Source organism: Carcharodon carcharias, chromosome 12 (genome assembly GCF_017639515.1).
Source record: "Carcharodon carcharias isolate sCarCar2 chromosome 12, sCarCar2.pri, whole genome shotgun sequence".
NCBI lineage: Eukaryota > Metazoa > Chordata > Chondrichthyes > Lamniformes > Lamnidae > Carcharodon > Carcharodon carcharias.
In genome coordinates, this window is record NC_054478.1 from 41,975,711 (window position 1) to 41,990,741 (window position 15,031).

Below are 15,031 nucleotides of genomic sequence, written 5' to 3' on the forward strand. Positions count from 1 at the left end.
GGCCTTAAGTGGCCCATTATTTAAAGGTGGGCATGCATCGGATATCATTGGCCCGCCCAACAAAATATCGTGATGGCATGCAGTCACGTTGGGACACTCACCCGACATCACCATGTGTCATTTTATGCATCGGTGTGCGGGTCCCACCCCCGCACGCCAATGGGAAAATACTGGCCTAGATGATTTTGATGAATTAGTTGGTATCATTGAAGAGCACGAGAAAGGCAATACAATCTATCATTCAAAATGGTTATTGCTACCACCTTGGGCCTACACACGAAGACTGAGATTGAATTATCAAATCAGCCATGAGTTTTCATTCGGTCTCTTGGGAAGAGAACTGCGTACTTACACTTAAGTATCTGAGATACTTTACTGCTCCAACAATAGCAGAAACTGATCTTTATAGCAGCTGGGTAAAGTACGAAAGTGGCAAGAGAATTCTGTGTTTTTCTTCCCATGTATTCCAATTCCAGTCAAGAGGGGCATAATGGCATGAAATCGCATCTAAAAGAGCATGGATTTGCCTTTTTATCTTCTGATAAAATGAAAATCACTTATGGAAGCAATTCTTAAATTATCGAACATGGTTTCACATTTCTGACTGAGTGACCTCTGGCTATATGATATAATGATGTGAATCTTCAGGAGAAAAGTACAATCATTGAAGGGCAATGCAGCCATAGGCTCCTCAGAAACTTAAACAGCCTGCCATTAACACATGATTAGATTTTTTTGTACCAGATATGCAGCATTTCCCTGTTCTGCTCTGTGCAGACAATTACCACTTTTTAAAATACATTACATTAATGCAATAATTTGCAATATTGCTTTTGGGGATATTATTCTGTATTAAGATTACATGTTAAATCAGAATAATGTGAAAAGCATTATGTTTGTGTCAGTCCGTTTGAATAGTTGGACTCCTCACAGATGATTTTAGAAGATATTTACTTTGACCACGTTTACTTCTAACACAATTAGAGTTTAAGTTTAGAACTAAATAATTCTATTGAAACAAATTACCCTTACTTCAAGTCTGGAGATCTATTTTGTTTTAACTGATAAACTGATATGTTATAGTTTTTCCTTCTCATTACTAGTATATTTGCCCTAGTCGCCCATTCATCAATTTTCATAATATGCAACTAAAGAGTATGTCTTTCCCCTGTTATGGCATTTTCCAGAGATAATTTTCCTTCCACTGCATCTTGAATTTGGTGTAAGAATTAAAGGAAGAAATTATCCCAGTTCCTTGGAAACAGATTTTGATGGGGGCAGGAAAATCAGAAACAATCATCAGGTGGGTTTTCTGATGTGATCCTGCCACCAGATGTTTTTCCCAGGGGAGGGTTGTATAGTATAAGGGTGTTTGACAGAGCAAGGTTTAATATGGCATAGGGAAAACAGTACCGCTCACATAATGATGTAGAGAGTCACATGATAGGAGACGGTGTGTAGTAGAGTTTGAACTTGTCAGCACAGACACAGCACTCATCCATGGCAGTGCCTTGGATATATATAGAGTTATGAGTTGTTAATAAATGGTTTATGTTTAACCATACAAGCCTCCAGACCTCCTAATGAGATACCAAACAATTCTTGCAATGGGTTGGTGGAGAATTTGGGAACCTCTACATTGAGGTGGGAAACTAATTGTAGTCATAAGGGAGACAGTTAAGGGGGATTTTCCCAGTGGTAGCCTCCTTTCCCAGCAGGGGAGCAGACTCTCACTGTGCCTCCAACCCAGCAGTGAGCATAAGGTGAGAGAACAGCAGAAAGGGCTTCCTCATTGAAACTGATAAGCTGTGAAGGCTTTCACTAGACTTACGGAACAACTCCAGACGTGGCCATTGCCTTGTAAAGCGCTGCTCTCTGAGCCTTATCCTCCTACCTGCATGGGCTCACTGCTCTGCACTGCTGTCCCAGAACCCTTTTGGACAACCTGCAGCGCATCAATCAGATGACACACAATCCAGTGGGTTATTTGTAAGACTGGAAGCATGAGAAAGATATATGAAACCTGTTATGACCATTGCCGATGTTATTGCTGTGCAAACCAAACCCCAAAGGGAAACTTGGCCTACAGGCCATACGCTTTTTTTGTATTCTGAACACAAGGGGATGTACTGATCTCAGCAGTAATAAGTCTAGTAACACTTTTAGGATTTTAAAAGTGAAATGTAAAAGTTTTATTAACAAGTATAAAAGAAAACTTAAGCACAGAAGATCATAGCTATCATAGTTAAGGTTAGTCTTATAAAACGTTCCCCCAAAAAGACTCTCCACTTGGTCAGGTACACAAGTAAACACTTTCTAGGCATCATTCCGTTATAGATGTTTAACTATGAAATATCCAGTAATATTACCCAAGGCATACTGCTGTAGCTTTAATGGAGGTATACCACATGACCTCTCAACTCTCTCCCACTCTGTTGTGAAATCCAAACTTCAGAATAAAACTACTTGTTGTAGCCCCAGACTTCTCTGGCTTAACTGGATGGCTGATTCAAACATGCATGGATCCTTGTAGGATGGAGGCCACCCATCAACCTCTGCAACGCATCAATGCTCCCAGCCCAGAGCTAACAGCTCCCAATTCAGCTCCAGCTGCTACCAACAGCTCAAACAGCTATAGCACAACAGTTACCCTAAGCTCTCCACAGTAACTATAAAATACCCTTTTCCCTTTCATCTCAGGTTCCATTGTTCTCACACCTCTTTGAAACTCAAATCCTTTCAAATATAAAATCTTTCATGTATTTATCTTGTCTTTGCTTTTGGGTCAATAAAATACAATATCCTCACTACTGTTTACCTATGGAACCCCTGAAAGATGCAAACATGTCCCTTAATACCACAGATTTCCTTTGATTTTCAAACAAACTCTCAACCTATCTAAAAATGCAAATGTTATATCTGATCTATTTACTTGTACCTTAAGCCTAACACCTCTATCCTTTTTATGTTTTAACCTCTCCAAACAACCTGTCTCCTATTAAACTCTAAAACAAAAACAGAATTACCTGGAAAAACTCAGCAGGTCTGGCAGCATCGGCGGAGAAGAAAAGAGTTGACGTTTCGAGTCCTCATGACCCTTCGACAGAACTTGAGTTCGAGTCCAGGAAAGAGCTGAAATATAAGCTGGTTTAAGGTGTGTGTGTGGGGGGCGGAGAGATAGAGAGACAGAGAGGTGGAGGGGGTTGGTGTGGTTGTAGCGACAAACAAGCAGTGATAGAAGCAGATCATCAAAAGATGTCAACAACAATAGTACAATAGAACACATAGGTGTTAAAGTTAAAGTTGGTGATATTATCTAAACGAATGTGCTAATTAAGAATGGATGGTAGGGCACTCAAGGTATAGCTCTAGTGGGTTTTTTTTTTTATTTTATATAATGGAAATAGGTGGGAAAAGGAAAATCTTTATAATGTATTGGGAAAAAAAAGAAGGGGGAAACAGAAAGGGGGTGGGGATGGGGGAGGGGACTCACGACCTAAAGTTGTTGAATTCAATATTCAGTCCGGAAGGCTGTAAAGTCCCTAGTCGGAAGATGAGGTGTTGTTCCTCCAGTTTGCGTTGGGCTTCACTGGAACAATGCAGCAAGCCAAGGACAGACATGTGGGCAAGAGAGCAGGGTGGAGTGTTAAAATGGCAAGCGACAGGGAGGTTTGGGTCATTCTTGCGGACAGACCGCAGGTGTTCTGCAAAGCGGTCGCCCAGTTTACGTTTGGTCTCTCCAATGTAGAGGAGACCACATTGGGAGCAACGAATGCAGTAGACTAAGTTGGGGGAAATGCAAGTGAAATGCTGCTTCACTTGAAAGGAGTGTTTGGGTCCTTGGACGGTGAGGAGAGAGGAAGTGAAGGGGCAGGTGTTGCATCTTTTGCGTGGGCAAGGGGTTGTGCCATAGGAGGGGGTTGAGGAGTAGGGGGTGATGGAGGAGTGGACCAGGGTGTCCCGGAGGGAGCGATCCCTACGGAATGCCGATAAGGGGGGTGAAGGGAAGATGTGTTTGGTAGTGGCATCATGCTGGAGTTGGCGGAAATGGCGGAGGATGATCCTTTGAATGCGGAGGCTGGTGGGGTGATAAGTGAGGACAAGGGGGACCCTATCATGTTTCTGGGAGGGAGGAGAAGGAGTGAGGGCGGATGCGCGGGAGATGGGCCGGACACGGTTGAGGGCCCTGTCAACGACCGTGGGTGGAAAACCTCGGTTAAGGAAGAAGGAGGACATGTCAGAGGAACTGTTTTTGAATGTAGCATCATCGGAACAGATGCGACGGAGGCGAAGGAACTGAGAGAATGGGATGGAGTCCTTACAGGAAGTGGGGTGTGAGGAGCTGTAGTCGAGATAGCTGTGGGTGTCGGTGGGTTTGTAATGGATATTGGTGGACAGTCTATCACCAGAGATTGAGACAGAGAGGTCAAGGAAGGGAAGGGAAGTGTCAGAGATGGACCACGTGAAAATGATGGAGGGGTGGAGATTGGAAGCAAAATTAATAAATTTTTCCAAGTCCTGACGAGAGCATGAAGCAGCACCAAAGTAATCATCGATGTACCGGAGAAAGAGTTGTGGAAGGGGGCCGGAGTAGGACTGCAACAAGGAATGTTCCACATACCCCATAAAGAGACAGGCATAGCTGGGGCCCATGCGGGTACCCATAGCCACACCTTTTATTTGGAGGAAGTGAGAGGAGTTGAAGGAGAAATTGTTCAGCGTGAGAACAAGTTCAGCCAGACGGAGGAGAGTAGTGGTGGATGGGGATTGTTCGGGCCTCTGTTCGAGGAAGAAGCTAAGGGCCCTCAGACCATCCTGGTGGGGGATGGAGGTGTAGAGGGATTGGACGTCCATGGTGAAGAGGAAGCGGTAGGGGCCAGGGAACTGGAAATTGTTGATGTGACGTAAGGTGTCAGAGGAATCACGGATGTAGGTGGGAAGGGACTGGACAAGGGGAGAGAGAAGGGAGTCAAGATAACGAGAAATGAGTTCTGTGGGGCAGGAGCAAGCTGAGACGATCGGTCTACCGGGGCAGTTCTGTTTGTGGATTTTGGGTAGGAGATAGAAGCGGGCCGTCCGAGGTTGGGCAACTATCAGGTTGGAAGCTGTGGGAGGGAGATCCCCAGAGGAGATGAGGTCAGTGACAGTCCTGGAAACAGTGGCTTGATGTTCAGTGGTGGGGTCATGGTCCAGGGAGAGGTAGGAGGAAGTGTCTGCGAGTTGACGCTCAGCCTCCGCGTGGTAGAGGTCAGTGCGCCAGATGCCATTCTCCGCCGATGCTGCCAGACCTGCTGAGTTTTTCCAGGTAATTCTGTTTTTGTTTTGGATTTCCAGCATCCGCAGTTTTTTTGTTTTTATCCTATTAAACTCTGTCCATCATAATTAAACATATACACCCACAGACATACACAGCCTTTTCCACAGAATAACACAATATTCCCCAAAAATATTTTTAAAAAAATCAATTTCTCACCAACCCAATTGCTCTCAACCCCGTAGAGAGAAGATGGAGTTGCACTTGAAAAGTTGAGGTACAACAGGAGAGAGAGAGAAGCCAGGAGGGGGCCATCCTGACTTCAAGAGCCTTACAGAGTTCAAGGAGTGGGCAGCCCAGCTGGCACGGGAGGAACTGGACTGAACCTGTGCAGATGGAGAGGTCAGTGGGTGGCCTCCATCCTATAAGGATCCATGCATAATATAATCACATCAAAACATAAGGAGTATGTGTTTCTCCATATTGCAGGCAGCTCATGCGGTCACTCATTCTCTCCTCTCTCACTTACAGGTACCAGCAGGAAGCTGGGCAGGCAGGAAGAGGAAGCCCTGTCCAGCGGGCTCCCCAGCCCACAAAGGACACTGGGGATTAGGAAGAAAGTGCACCTGTAGATCTATCACAGCAGTCACCTGCAGCCTCCACAAGCACACCTCAGTGAGTACTCGATCTAGTCCAGGCAGGGTCTCACATTCTGGTGGTCACCGCATGGACGTGTGTCCACAGCAGGAGGAGGCAGGGTCAGCCAAGCTCACCAGGACTGTTGGGGGTAGCCTTCTTTCCCAGCAGGGGAGCTATATGATATAATGATGTGAATCTTCAGGAGAAAAGTTGGGGAAGAGGACTGTTGGGGAAGAGGCATCTGCAACACCTGAGTCAGATGATGAGCCTCTGGGATTAGCCCTGCCAGAGATGCTGGGGAAGCTATGAGAGGTAGGGGAACATCAGGCAGAGGTGCCAGAGGCCCTCAGCAGAGTGGCACGTAGGGCAGAGGAGTCCGTCCGCCTGCTGGCTGATGAAGTGGTGCTGACATGTGCACACATTGACGTCTCCATTGGGAGCGTGGAGGACGCCATTGAGAACCTGGCCCAGCAGAACACCCAGTTTCTGCCAGAGGTGTGTGCAGACTTGCACTCCATCGCTATAGCCATGAGTGAGCTTTTGCTGTGGCTTTGACCTCTCTCCAGATGCCCTTCTCTTGAAGGGGACAGGCAGGGGCCCTCAGGCACCCAAAAGGAGGAGGTGTGGCTGTTGTACACCCCTAGGACCTCCAATCAGGGCCCACTGAGGGTATCTGGCTGTTTGGAATCTCCCTTGACTGTGGCTCCTTCAGCTTCATCCTCTGACTGCAAAGGGAGCAGCTGCCTCACAGCAGGAAAGCCAAAGTAAGCCGGGCCCACAAGGCCTCAGGTCTCCAGGGGACAGCGGCCAAGGACATCCAAGGCAACAGGCCAGACTGGTCAGCAGGCTGCAGATGTCGGGGACCACCTAGGAGAGGTGGTAGGGAATGAAGATTAAAAAGTTTTGATTTCACATTAGGTTGCACGGGTAACTATAATTGTTAATGTTATGCCACTTTTGTGAGTAGAGTATATTGCACTTTAATGAGGTTTGATGAGGTTTATTTGTGATTCATAGGCCTGATTGGCATGTGATCGGTGGGCACAGGAACAGCCGGGAAATGGACCCCCGGCTGCAATTGGCCCCCGACTGTGATTTCACGCTGGCTGTCCAGTTAACGGCCAGCCAATGTAAAACACGTGCTGAAAAGCTCAGCGCTGCCAGGGTGAGGGCGAGTAGAGGGTGGGTAATTATGTGGGCGCGGGTGAGTGCTGCAAGAGTGCTCGCTGAAGGCAGACAGCTGCCTTAGGGAACTGCAGACAGTCAAATGATTAAATAAAAGTTTAAAAAGCTGCAAAAAAAAGTGTCCATGCATCACAATCAAGCACCTGAAATTATACCTCATAAAAATGCTGTCCACAGATGTTAATTTTTATTTCATTTCATGATGGAGATTTCATCCCGCCCTTGGATGAGGCTTGATGAAAACTGTAGAGACCGCCTGGCTATTTTGCCCATCCTCCAAATGTAAGGTTGGAAGGGCCACGAAAAATCGGAGACAATTGCGCAATAATGGGCTTTATTGCCCTCTTAATTGTTGGTAGGCACACTTGCGACTTTTGCGCCTGCCCACCGAGTGAAATATCGCACGTACACGCGATGACACCCGGGCGTCATCTCGTGCAATTTTAAGCCCGTTCGGGTCGGGCGCGCGACCGCACACGAGACCTAAAATTATGCCCGTAGCCCTTAAGCTTGTGCACCAGCGTCCCCCTCCCACCTCCACCGTCTTCAGAGGGGCACACCAAGATGAGTCTACGTCCCCCCGGAATCATGCATGTGCGGGGAGGCAAAGGTATTTGTCAGGGCCCTTGCGAGCCATGTGCAAGAAGCCTCCTGCACACACTGAGCCTTTGCCCTTTGCATGCTGGTCCAAAGCCCTAGCATTTGTAAGTACTGCAAGCTGGTGTTCGCCTTCAGTTGTCCAGCTGAGCTGACTTGTATCTCCACTCATCCATTCACTCCGATGACCCAAGGCCCATGCAGCCATGAGATCTCCACCACAAGGCTCTGCATACTTGTGCCTAGCCATGTGTCATGTTGTGTTCGATGTCCAGCCCAATACCTTTAACCGTCCTCCTGTGATCCATGCCATTTCCCCATAACCATTGAACCCCACAGGTGTAACATTTGACCTTCCCACCGTTACCCTTCAAGCCGTCCCAATCACCCTCTGTCCCATGCAGGTGAATTCCCCCATCCCCTACCCACCCAAGGAACCCACCCTGCGACAGTAAATCTGCCCCCACCTCATCATGCTGACCCCCGGAATCCTCTTTTACTTCCGTATCACCTCCAACAACACTCAGCACCCCTCCAACCATCATCACCAAACCATCACCCTCCCAACCTACCTGCTCCCACTGCCCCCTTTAACCCTCACCATTCCTTCCTATCAACAATTCCCTCAGCATGTCCCCCAGGACTCATTGGTTTACATCATGGACACCTCCCTCTGAACCCCTTCCTCTCTTCCCCTCCATGGCTGTTCATACCTTCACCCCCCCACCATGTCCACCCACACCTGCAATACACACCTTGCCCACCCAGCGCTGCCTGCACTCTACCACAGCCCTTCCCAACCACCCACACCAAAGCAGCTCACCCATTCCATGACCCCACAGCATCTATCTTTTTCTCCTATGTCACCCAATCTCCCCTGCATCCCCCCACCAGGCCTCCACGCCCACCCCACCTCTTCATCCCTCTCCTCCCTGCGAATTCCCACCCCCAACACAGGCCAATGCTGCCCAACATTACCTCATGCATCCATCCACCTGCAGCTGGAAAATCCACCTCTGGAAGCTCCTGTAACTAGAAGATTCACCCCCTAGAAGCTCCTACAGTGAGTAGATCCATCTGGTAGATGCTCCACCAATCCAATGCTGCCCGTGGTGTTCCAGGGTTCATGGTGTTGGAGGCCTCCATCTTCCCATCTCTGCAAGCTGCCCCAGGCCTTTTTGCAGGTGTGTACTGACGTATCCACGCCACGATAGTCTGGATGTGTTCCAGACCGGTGTGATATCCAGCTGGTAACGCGAATAATTGGACAGCGGGGGAAATTTCTGGTCGGGCCTTCATCTGCATCCCATTAACCCGTACAAAATGGCTTCACACTGGCCTCTGGCGAGAATGGCGACCTGTCTTGACAGGTGGGAGCGGACATTTCCACCATCATTTCACGCTGGCAGGAAACCGATTTTTCAGCTCCCACCGCATTGCTCCCCCCTTCCCCCACCCACCCAACATTAAACCTGCCGCACGGCCCACATTCATGTTTGGTGACCATGAGGCATATCTGTGGGAGCACAGTAGGTTGAGTGTTATTGTGACTATTGGCTGCACAGATGAGCATGTGAGGTGCCTGCAGAGAGAGGATTGTGTGGAACTACCACTTACCTGGCCTACCCTCTTGAGGCGCTGAACTGTGCTGTCATTTATTTCCATACATAGATGACTCACTTTTGCTCACCAGCTATGTAATTATCAGACACAGCTAGATCTCGTTGAAGATTCCAGTAGACAATCACTTAAATGTCTTCAGTAGGATTACCATTGTCCTCTGAATTGAAAAATCTGGCTGTTAATTTTAAAAGAAGGATCAATGAATCTAGTCTTTGAACAAAATATTTGGACTGAAAGGTTATATGAGGGTAGCACAGTTGAATCTATATATATATGGACTATCAAAGTATGGTTATCAAAAATTAAAGGCCATGGGAATAAAGGACAAGTGACAGCAGGGACAGAAAATTGGTTAAGAGACAGAAAGCAAAGTGTAGTGAATGGTTGTTTATCAGACTGAAGGGAAGTAGTTAATGGCGTTTGTTCCCCTGGGGTCAGTAATGGAACCATTGCTCTTTTTGATGCATATATTTATGGCCTTGGCTTGGATATACAGGACATAATTTCAAAGTTTGCTAATGACATGAAACTCAGAAGTATAGCGCACAAAGAAACTGACAGTTATAAGTGTTAGGAGGACATAGAGATGCTGGTGAAATGGGAAGAAGGAATTTAATGCAGAGGAGTGTGAAAATTTGGGTAGGAAGAATGGTGACAAGCAATAGGAACTCTAGTAAATGGTAACTTTTAAAAGGATTTCAGAAAAGAAGGATCTGGGGGCTGTATCTAAGCACATTTTGAAGTCGGCAGAACCAAGTGGAAAAGACTATTGAGAAAACATGAGATCCTTGACTTTATTAATAGAAGAGTTGAGAACAAAAGCAGGGGAATTATGCCAAACCTGTATAAAATACTGGTCATACATCAACTGAAGTGTCGTGTTCAAATCTGTGCACCACACTTTAGGAAATATTTCAAGGCTTTAGAGTGGGTGCAGATAGATTTACGAGAATGCTACCAGGACTGAGGGACCTCAGTTATGTGGAGAAGCTGGGTTTGTTCTCCTTAGAGAAAGTTAAAAGGAGATTTGATAGATGTGGTAATTTGAGGTGCAATACATCTTTAAGAGAATGTGAACAGATTGACCATGTGATTGCATGGCCCAATAGCTGTGTAGCTCAGGCTACAATTTTAATGTTAGTCTAGGGTAGGGTCTGGTTGGAGAAGCACACATCATGTTAGTGCTCTGTTGCCTGTGTAAATAAATAGCATGTGCTTCACCTCATATTGGTCTCTGCATCTGCAGTATATTGTAATCGACTCACCCGCCGACAGATAAACTTGCAACTGGTTCGCGAGCAAAGTGACCCCATGGTAGAACATAACAACTGGTGACGAGGATAAACATAGTTTTCAAATTGATCTCCCTCCAGTATGCTACAATTTGGCCACATCAAACCATTTGATCAGACCGCTGATGACTGGTCACATTATATCGAATGCCTTGCGTTTTTCTTTTTGGCCACAAACATATCAGGGGAGGAGAAGAGGCGGGCGATCTTCTTATCGATATGTTGCAATAAAACATATGCCCTAATTCGTAGTCCAATAGCACCCAATGTTCCAGATTCCAAGAGCTTTGATGAGTTTGTGCTTCTTGTGAAAAGCCACTTTCAGCCGAAACCCTCAGTAACAACGCAGCGTTTTAAATCCAATTTGATGTGTCACGCCCCTGGAGAGACAGTCGCTTGCTATATAGCAGCCTTAAAACGATTGTCAGAGCACTGTGAGTTCGCAACATCAATTAACGACATGTTAAGAGACCGATTAGTGTGTGGGATTAATGAAGAAGTCATTCAAAAAAGGTTGCTGTCAGAAGGCTTCAGCAAGGCGCTGGAGTTAGCGCTCGCAATGGAGAGCGCAGCCAGGGAATCGTAAGCAATCAAGGGAGCACAAAATAGCACCATGCTTCGCATTGGCAGGGACGAACCAGTTAGAAATGGCGCAGAAATGCAGGGCTCCGCGGACAGGTGGGAAACAGCCACCATTAACAGACCAGCAAAAAGCAATGGTTTAACAGAGAAAACCCACAATAATAAGAACAGAAATGGAACCAGACAGCCTGCAAGCAAACAATAATTTAAAAGAACTGAATGTTTCTACTCCCATTGCAATAGGCTCATTATGCGACATTGCAAAGACAAATTGAGACAAAATTTCAACCAAAATTGCAGAAATCGTGAAATTCATGTAATGGAAGAACCAGAAGAAGCAGAGTCAGATATTTACTCGTGACACAACTTTAAAATGGGTAAAACAGAGCCAAAACAACAACAGAATTACCTGGAAAAACTCAGCAGGTCTGGCAGCATCAGAGGAGAAGAAAAGAGTTGACATTTCGAGTCCTCATGACCCTTCAACAGAACTGAGTAATATTAGGAGAAGGGAGAAATATAAGCTGGTTTAAGGTGCCGGGTAGGGGGGGGCGGGGTGGTGGGTGGGTGGTGGGGGGTGGTGGGGGGTGGGGAGAGAGAAGTGGAGGGGGTGTGTGGTTGTCAGGACAAGCAAGCAGTGATAGGAGCAGATATTCAAAAGGTGTCACAGACAAAAGAACAAAGAGGTGTTGAAGGTGGTGATATTATCTAAACGAATGTGTTGATTAAGAATGGATGGCAGGACACACAAGGTACAGCTCTAGTGGGGGTGGGGTGGAAAGACGTTTACGTTTGGTCTCTCCAATGCGGTCTCCTCTGCATTGGAGAGACCAAAGGTAAAATGGGCGACCGCTTTGCAGAATACCTGTGGTCTGTCCGCAAGAAAGACCCAAACCTCCCTGTCGCTTGCCATTTTAACACTCCACTCTGCTCTCTTGCCCACATGTCTAACCTTGGCTTTCTGCATTGTTCCAGTGAAGCCCAACGCAAACTGGAGGAACAGCACCTCATCTTACGACTAGGCACTTTACAGCCTTCCGGACTGAATATTGAATTCAACAACTTTAGATCTTGAACACTCTCCTCCATTCCCCACCCCCTTTCCATTTCTTCCCCCGTCTTTTTGTTTTTTCCAATAATTCATATAGATTTTTCTTTTCCCACCTATTTCCATTATTTTTAAATCTATACCTTTTATGCCCTGTTAGTCTTTCCACCCCACCCCCACTAGAGCTGTACCTTGTGTGTCCTGCCATCCATTCTTAATTAGCACATTCATTTAGATAATATCACCACCTTTAACACCTCTTTGTTCTTTTGTCTGTGACATCTTTTGATTATCTGCTCCTATCACTGCTTGCTTGTCCCTACAACCACACAATCCCCCCCCACTTCTCTCCCCCCACCCCACCCTCCACATTAAACCAGCTTATATTTCACCCCTCTCCTAATATTACTCAGTTCTGTTGAAGGGTCATGAGGACTCGAAACATCAACTCTTTTCTTCTCCGCCGATGCTGCCAGACCTGTTGAGTTTTTCCAGGTAATTCTGTTTTTGTTTTGGATTTCCAGCATTGCAGTTTTTTTGTTTTTTTGTTTTTATTTTTAAAACAGAGCCAATCTATGTGACAGTAGAAGTCAATGAAAAACCCATCCAAATGGAAGTGGATACAGGGGCATCCATAACAGTTATAGGGGAACATACGTTTAAGTGTCCGAATGAAAAAGGCCACTCACTCAAGCTAGAAAATTCATATGCTAGATTAAAGATGTATACTGGTGAAAACATACCAGTTAGAGGTATATACAAGGTTCCAGTACAATAAAGAAACCGTTCTGTTAATCTACCCCTAATGGTGATTGAAAGCAGAGGACCGAGTGTCCTCGGAAGAAACTGGTTAAGAGAGATCAATCTTGAGATATTAATGAGATCTCAATCAGAAGCAAGCAATGTTGCTGTTTGGAAAAAAGGAGCATGTAAAGACTCAGCAAAATTAACTCGTAGAGCTGATGCTTCAGTACAGAGTTCAAGTTGAAGTCAGTAACCTCCAAAAAGAAAAAGAAAACCTGCTGAAGGACTTTTGCATATTGCAAGATTCCCTCAGATTTCATTTTGTAGCACTAAAAGAAGATGAGGAGGAAGAGGAAGAATTCAACACACCTCTGGCTGAGATGAAGAATCAATTAGCTAACAAAGCGCAACAATACTTAATTATCCAGGAAATAGCTAACAAATATAAAAAAAAACTGGATGAGCTGAAGAACCAGCTACGTGGAAGCCAAGACGTTTTAAAAATAGAGACCCTTGTGTTTTCAAAGGAGCCGACAGATGAGGAAATGCTGGAAGACTCAACCACTGAGTTCACTCAAGTTGAGCTTATACCTGAGCCTAGTCTGCCCAACACGGAAATTGAAGAGAAAGCCGAGATTAAAGTCAGCACTGCCAAGAAGAAAACCCATCAAATGAAGACATTGAAGAAAGAAAGAGCGGAATTACTAACAAGGCCCCGAAAATTTTTGTTACACGACAGGCAGCTCATCATTCCAGGTTGAATTTAGCCTTGCCCAATATCCTAATTCTCAGAACCTGGCTGACAGTTGCCCTTCATGATGTTGAACTAAGAGGAGAGGGGCATCAGGAGTGCATATGATGGGTCCCGACAGTCTACACCACAGGTAGAAGGAACTCCCTTTGCTTTGAAAGTACCTGTAGGATCCGTTGAGCCTGAGAAAGTCAAAGAGGCAAACTTACAGTTTCCTACTGGGGAACCTAGTATACAGATAGCTCCTGAGAGGGAGGCCTCAGATAAACCAGCCGAAGCCATGGAACTATGGCAATTGACATGTTTTACTAAGCCTTCTGAGAGACTGAATTTGTTAATAGTTTATTTATGTAAATAGTTCACATATTGTATATTGTACTTTCAAGTAAAGGAGGAGGGATATGTTAATCTGAGTAGCAATACATCTTTAAGAGAGTGCGACCAGGTTGACCATGTGACTGTAAGACCCAATAGCTGTGTAGCGCAGGCCACAATGTTAATGTTAGTCTCGAGTCGGGTCTAGTTGAAGGAGCACACATCATATTAGTGCTCTGTTGTCTGTGCCTGTGTAAATAAATAGCATGTGCTTCACCTCACATTGGTCTTCGCGCCTGCAGTATATTGTTGACTCACCCGCCGACAGATAAGCGTGCAACCGGTTCGCAAGCAAGGCCACCCCATGGTAGAACATAACAATAGAGGTGCCCAAAACATGAATGGTTCTGATAGAGTAAATAGGTAGAAACATTTTGTAATGACAGAAGGGTCAGTAAGTGAAACACACAGATTGAAGATGATTGGCTAAAGAAATAAAGACAACGCAAAGAAACCGTTTTTTTATACATTGAATTGTTGTGATCTGGATTGCACTGTCTGAAAGAGTGGAGGAAGCTGATTCATTATTAACTTTCAAAATAGATTGGATAACTACTTGAAGGGAAATAATGTGTAGGACTATGGAGAAAGAGCAGTGGATTAGGGCTAGTTGGCAAAGGGCCAGCACAAGCACAATGCACCAAATGGCATCCTTCTGTGCTGTACTGCTGTGATTTTAGGATTCTATGAAATCACATAGAATGGTTGTGTATTCTGTGAATGTCTTGATGCCTCTTACTAATCCCTATATTCAGAGAAAAAAAAAACTAATTATTGCACCAGAATGAGCTGGAACCTTCATCTAGGAGTGAAAATGCTTCCTTGTGTACTTTGACAGAGGCCAAAACCAAGCTGAATCTTAGTCAAAAGTGCTTACATTTTGTCACAAAAGTGATGTACTGTTTAATATTCCAGGCTATAGGAGATTCATACAGACTGCC